Source organism: Lipotes vexillifer, unplaced genomic scaffold (assembly GCF_000442215.2).
Source record: "Lipotes vexillifer unplaced genomic scaffold, Lipotes_vexillifer_v1.1 scaffold2689, whole genome shotgun sequence".
Lineage (NCBI taxonomy): Eukaryota > Metazoa > Chordata > Mammalia > Artiodactyla > Lipotidae > Lipotes > Lipotes vexillifer.
In genome coordinates, this window is record NW_006791698.1 from 50,327 (window position 1) to 57,620 (window position 7,294).

General features: G+C 43.5%; 1 non-coding gene across 1 annotated transcript; it reads right to left on the reverse strand.

Moving 5' to 3' along the window:
* Positions 1-5,999: 5,999 nt before the first annotated feature.
* Positions 6,000-6,072, reverse strand: TRNAE-CUC (transfer RNA glutamic acid (anticodon CUC)). The gene has a single exon. It is a non-coding gene; the product is annotated as a tRNA-Glu (tRNA).
* Between the last annotated feature and the right edge of the window lie 1,222 nt (positions 6,073-7,294).

A 7,294-nucleotide genomic window follows, 5' to 3' on the forward strand; every position in this document is an offset into this window, starting at 1 on the left:
TGGCCTCTGTTCCACGTTGCACTCACTCTGGGAGGCAGGCTGAAGTTAAGTTCCACCATCCAGAACATTGTGGTTGCCCAGAGCTAGAGACATACGAAGTGACACCTAGTTCGTAAATACTTTTTCCAAGATGTGACACACAATGCCTCTGCTCACAATGACCAAAGCGAGTCACATGTTCCCACAGAACTGCAACGGGACAAGGAAGGACAATTCTTTGCACGGAAATAAACAGGGATGGGATATGGGTGAACACTGGTAAAGCCCCACATTGAGAGAATGGGGCCTATTTGTATTACTGACTTCACAGATGGATAGAGGAACCAGAGGCCAGACTCCTCAATGAATAAGGGCACTCCAAGAAGGTCAGAAAAACCAAGGGCTGAAAGGAGTTAGACTGCAGGATCAGTAACAATATCGGTCTTCACTTTTTCCTTGGTTGGCTCTGGCTAATAAGCCTGATTTTCTCTTCTTGGTAGTTCTGCTGCACAATTCTCCCATGATATCCTAGACTGTTTGTCCCCATTGTTGTCTGCAGGAGAATATCCCTTACCCTAAAGGGACTCTCACTGCTCTTTGTAGAACAGTTTTTCCATCTCTGTCTGTAATAGCTCAGAGCCCAGATTTTAGATAACTGAGCACTGCTAAGAATATTTTGTTCCTACCAATTCTCTCAGGAGAATGCGTAAGCTCAGTGCTAGCTTATGCTGATTGATCCTTCTAAAACATCGATCCTTCTCTCAAGGCATTTAAACCCTTCCCTCAAGACATCATAAATCCTGTCGCCATCCTAACACCCTATCCACTCCGGCTCATATCGTGAGAGCCATCTCCCCTCTCCACCCTTTTGCTGTCCCATAAAAGAGGGATTTTTGTCTTACCCAGAAAGCACTAGAGGAAAGATCTGCCTTCTCTCTCCATTGGGAGAGAAGTGATAGCCCAAATCATGACATACAATAGTCCGATATCCATTGGTCATTACAGATTACCATTTTTTGGAAATTTCTTGGGTTTCTCTGTGACTGGGAACCACGGTCCCAGAGCCCACCTTACAGACTCAACTGTCTGCCCAAGCAAGTCTCAAGCTTGAAATTAAGGCACAAGAACAGAAAGGCCATTCTGGACTCAAATCCAAGTCAGTTCTCCAAACCAACTTTATGAATAATACACCTGAAATTTCTTCGTTTGTTTCTCAACAGCTTCTGAACTCAGAAGAATAGAAGAAATTGGCCCCCAATAAGTTATTACTTTCATCTCTCATTCAACAAAGAGCTGCCATAGGCCTTCACTGGCCCCATTCTAGGCCTTGCAGACACCAAGGTGAAAAGGAAAGAATTGCTGCTGCTCAGGAAGTCACAGTCTAGTGCAGAAGTGGATATGCAACAAAATAAACAAGGAATGTTCCATGTTTCAAGGAACACAAAAATAGTAGTCACTGGAGTAGATGCTTCTGTTTGTTTTTACCTGCCTGACCCAGGGTCCACTTCTCTTCTTCTGTTGATACTCCAATATTCCTTGAGAATATTCTTCACATATCTTCTTTGTCCCAATGCCTCAAGGGGAACCAACGCCACCCCCTGAATCCAAGGGTGGGCATGAGATCCAGCCCGGCCAGTTTAGAGCCTCAGTCTCCCTGGTCACAGCCATTGGTGCAAGAATGGCCCAAGACCTCATGAGAACCCATCGGAACTAACCCTCGGATGTTCTCTGCAACGATGGTGAAAAAGATACTCCCTTTTCCACACTTGGAGTTGTGAGGCTGTGAGCCTGGGGGTGGTAAGGGCCTCATGAGGAGAGAGCCTGCTTGGAGCCACACAGAGGAGAGAATCCAAGGAGGAAGATTTCTCATGATAGTATTCAGGAACTTGGTTCCAGCCACAGCTGATGAGACTTACACCTCCATTCCTTCATTTATTGATTTGTCCATCAAAAATTTATTGAGCATCTATTATGTTCCAGGTGTTTTAGGGCTTGGGGACACAGCAGTGAATCAATCACACCACATCCCTACTTTAAGGAGCTTGTAACTCCTTAGGAGGAGACCAATGCATGAAAAATTATGCCCATGTTAACGGGATCACTCTGGCTGCTGCATGGAGGTGCCACTGAAGAGGGGAAGGGTAAAAGTAAGCAGACCAGTTAAGGAAGTTATTGTAATAACCTAAGCAAGAGAGGTGACGCTGGCCTGGACCAGAATGGAAGTGATGAGAAGTGGTCAGAGCCAATTAATTCCCTTTAAAGGAACTCATGTTGCTTTTCTGTCACTTGCAGCTGAAGGAGGCTGGCATGCTCTATTCCATCTACTTTCAGGTGCCATCCACATTAAATGCACTATTACTTTATGTGCCACCAAGAAGGAAGAAATGCTGCCAATTAATCTACAATGTGATTCTTTCGCATCCCTTAAAAGAGTTCCTTTAGACCTTTCATATATCATGTTAGTACGAACAACTGTGACCATGTACAAACAATAAAATTACATCACAAGTACCACCATGACCAGCAGTGATCATAAAGCACATCCCAATTTCAGAAATGTTAAAACATGGGAAAGTGTGTGTGTCATAATCAATGAAATCCATTAGTGTGTATACTTATGTCCGACTTTCTAGAGATGATTAATACATGGTTTATCCTTATGAAGTCCATATTTATTTTCTAGGAGGGTTGAAAGGTATAAATGCATCCTACAATTCATTTCTACTTAACCATCTCAGATTGATTTATGGTAACTTTCTTAATACCCCATGTACAAGACAAATCAAAATGAACTTTCAAATGAGGTGCAGATCTTAAAATCTAAGCTTTACATTCTAGACTCCTGCATTAGACACACACATGCCTGATACACATATGGACACCAAGCCCATAAGCTCACATCCCTTACATGGCCTCTCTCCAGCCTCTACTTCTGTACGTACTCTATATATAAAGAACAAAGTGCATTCAAAGCAACTCCAAACTTTCTCAGAATGTTTGGTTTCCACCTTTTGCACAAGCCACAACTGGTACAAGGATGAAAAGCAATGTATAACGTAAGTGAGCTTGCCCCAAGTTCTAAAAAAGTTGAGACGAAGTTGGAAGTGAATCCTGCCCCATTAAGAGATTTCAGCCACTTTGTGAATCACAATGACAGGGACACCCCAGGTTCAAAAGACTGTCTCCAAGTGAAGCATGATTGCAACTTCAGGGAGTGAGTTTTTAAATTGCCTTTGTTATCTGACTGTGCCCAGAGTTAAACAACTTTTGTTGTATATTTATGTTAACCAAGAAGATGCTTTCATGTTCTACGCTGCATGTGAAGTTACCTGGCCCAACAATAATACAGAAGTTACATTTCTTTTTAAATGTCTCTTTAACTCCTAACAATCTAAAATGAGAATACCCAGAGCTGTTTACAAGGTTGTGAAACTGATACCCTCAAATGCGGGTACAGGCCATAAATTGATGCAACATTGATATTAAAAAAAAAAAAAACTTTGGGAAACATTATTTAAGAACATGTTTCTGGAGTCCTAGAAGTTATTCAATCCTTTCGATCCAATAATCTCACTCACTGCACCTCATTTTAAGGAATTCACTTAAAAGAAGAAAAATGCTTTACGTATAAAATTTTCAGGCAACTTACTTATAAAGATGAAACACTGAAAACAGCCTGCATGTCTAACAACAAGAAAACATTTAAGTTACAATAGTTCCATCAGACGGAATATTATAGCCCATTAAAATAGTAATTTTGAAGACATTATAGCAACATAAACTACTTAAAACATGATGCTAAGAGAAAAAGCAGAAATCATTTTGTGTGGCAAGTGTACCCTTATGTAAAAATGTCTAGACATAGATTAGGACAGTAAAGGAAAAAAAAACTTAAAAACAATTTTGACACGAATTTGGAAAGGGAGATGATTTTGCTTTCATTCCCAGAACTTGCATTATGATATGACAGCTCAACAAAATGTTTTTTGAGGATGGTAGCTGATTATTGTAAATGATCAAGTGCTGTCAGGATGCACTGTTACTATCTTCCTATAGACGTTTGCATAAAGAGACCTCTATCAGAGCCTGATCTGTGTGCTAGTCTCATTCTGCGTCGGTCCTACATATCAATGAGGGATGAATTTTCCTGTAGGTCCTCAGGGGTGGCACAGGAAACAGTGTTAGGTACCAGACCCTGGAGTTAAACAGCCCTGGGGGTTTAACTCATGAGTCCCAGCTCATCCATACACAGGCCATGGGACCCTGGGCAGTTTTCTGGAGGTCCTCTGTAAACTCTCTAGTAAAATGCAGATTCTGAGACCTCCCTGGCTGAGTTGTGATAATGATTCCCAATTAGGTATGAAAAGGAGTCCACACAATGCATCACTAAGTTACAGTTTTTAATATTATCTGGATGCAAGTTAAATGTTTGCCATCAGAATGTAGACAGTTATGGTACAACTATACAATGGCAAATTTTCAGCTACAGTTTAGCTTAAAATTACTTACAAATCAGAATCGTTCTGGTTGCGTAGGTATCTGCATCTTCAACCACTCAGCAACTCTGGTTTGGGAGAGCATGTTCGGTCACCAGACCATGTCACTGCCCTGCTTAAAATCCTTCCATGAATACAGATGTCCATAAGGTCAATTCCAAATACATGGCCACTGGGCCCTTTAAGGCCAGCCCAGCACTCAGGGTTCACTTCCTGTAGCTTCCAGCCTCACACACCACATTGCAGGAGTACTAAAGTCCCCACAATCTCCCCAAAAAGCCATGTTTATTCTTTACCATCTGTCTTTGCACATTCTGTTCCCTCCCTCTGAAACACCCTTCCCCTATCTACCAACCTCTCCTTCCTGGGAACTTCTGCCATTTCTGCAAGACTCAGTCTAAGAGGAAGTCTTCTCTGACCCCTCCTCTCTGCCCCAGGGTTAGGGCACCTCCTGTAGGATACCACAGTCCCCTGAGCTCTCTTACATTGTCCTGGCTGTTTATCTGCTCTGCGAGCTCCCTGAGGGTTAGAACTTTGCCTTAATCTTCTCCATACTCCTGCTGCCCAGCACAGGGGTGGGTGCAGAAAAGATGACCAGTACATGCCTATGAAATAAGCGAATCAATTGGTGGCAAATAACAGTGTGTTACTTGCACAGGTATTGAGACATATGCTGGCAAAATCAAACAAGTTAATGTTTCACTGAGCTGAAAGCCAGAAAAATGAGGAGAGTCCTAACCTTGTATTTCAACCAGGCAGTTGACCTTGAGTCCGACCACTTTTGGAATGAGGAACAACAGCAGGGAAATCAAAAGCTTGGCTATGCCAGATATAACTATTTTGCCAACAGATATTTAAAGCATATTTTCTGGGATAAAGGATAGAGACAGTTGTCGATATAAGGGAAGCAAATTTACACTGAAAATAAGAGAAAGACACTAAAAAATTACCTAAAGCATGACCTTTGACCCAGGCTACTACCACGAACCTCTAAAATTGGGAGTGATGCATAAGTTTGTGCTTTCTTCTGGGAAAGGAGTCCATGGCTTTCATCAAAGGATCCTGTTATGGGCCGAAATGTGTCCCCTCCAAACTTGAGATGCTGAAGCTCTAGCCTCCAACATGACTATGTTTGGAGAGAGGGCTTTTAAGGAGATAATTAGCATTCAGTGAGGTCATAAGGGTGAGGCCCTAACCCTGTGGGACAGGCGTTCTCCTAAGAAGAGGAAGAGCCACCAGAGATCTCTATCTCCTTGAGCACACAGGTCATGTGAGGACCCAAGGAGAAGGAGGCTGTCTGCAAGCCAGGGAGAGAGCCCTCACCAGAAACCAACCCTGAAGGCACCTTGATCTTGGACTTCCAGCCTCCATAACAGTGAGAAAATAAATTTCTGTTGTTTAAGCCACCACCAACAACAAATTCTTTTGTTTAAGCATCTGGGGTATCTTGTGAATGCTTTCTTTTTTTTTTTCTTTTTCTTTTTTTTTTTTTGTGGCCATGTCACGCAGCTTATGGGAGCTTAGTTCCCTGACCAGGGATCGAACCCAGGCCCTCGGCAGTGAGGGTGCAGAGTCCTAACCACTGGACCACCAGGGAGTTCCACATCTGGGGTATCTTGTTATAGCAGCCTGAGCAGACTAACATAGGTCCGTTCCCCAAAATAGACAGGAAACCTTTGACTGATTGAGAACAGAAAGTTTTCGGCCCAAGTCATCCTCTCCATCTGTCAATGAGTGTATCTTCTCATAGGGTCTGAGCACTCCTGAACATAACCTCACAGGACAGAAGTTCTCCCAAAGGGACAGGCCTGCCCCACATCCACCCCAAGCAGGATGTGTCCCTAGCAGAACACATATTTAAATACTGATTTAAGTGTCAGGATCACTTTGACTTTCATAGAGCAATTCAGGGTCATTATGAACTTGACTGGGGAAGAGTTCAGCTACATGGTGTCCAGATGCTTCCTGGGATACACAAGAGCCTCCCCCACCCACCTGGCTACCTCTTGTCTGTCCACTCCTGGCTCCCTATCTACCTGTGCTCCAGACTAAACAACCAGGAAGGGCTTAGCATTCCTTGGGTCTCCAAGGTCCTGCACTCGTCCCACTCACTGCCCTTATCACCATGGATGGTCCTCAGTGCCACTAGACTAGGAACTCCTTTAAGAAAGGACCAAATGGGCCTGACTCAATTACATTGACTGTATTCAGGTATTCTATTCAGAGGGACTGCCAGGGTGAGCGTTTGACTACCACCCACAGCCTTGGTAGATTTAGAGATCATGACTGATGCCCACAAGCCTATTCCTGGGCACAAGAAACACTGCCTCCAGGGCAGACTGCCCAGCCTCAAAGCCAGCTCTGACTAGGACACATCTCTTTCTTCAACTGTAAAATGGAACAACAGAAGTACCCACCTCATACGGTTGCCATGAGGCCTGAGTGAGCACATGTAAAGCCCTAGAACACTGGCTGGCACATGGACTATGCTCAGTAGACCTGGCTCTCATTTGGGGGCACAGTGGAGACTGGAGAAACCAGTGTAATAGCAAACCGAGCTTTTAGAGGCAAAGCTAACACATAACACGGTGCAGAGCTCTGTAACTGATTATATTTCCAAGGCACTTCTCACATGAATTACCACTGGTTAAGCTTCAAACGACCCCCTAAGGTAGTAAGCGGTAATCGTCAGTCTCTTCTCCTAGGTGAAGAAACAAAGGTTTCAGAGAGGTTAAGGAAGTTGCCAACAGACACACAGCGCTGGAAAAGGGGCTCTGCTATTCCAAATACGAAGCTCTACCGATATGAGCCACAAGAAC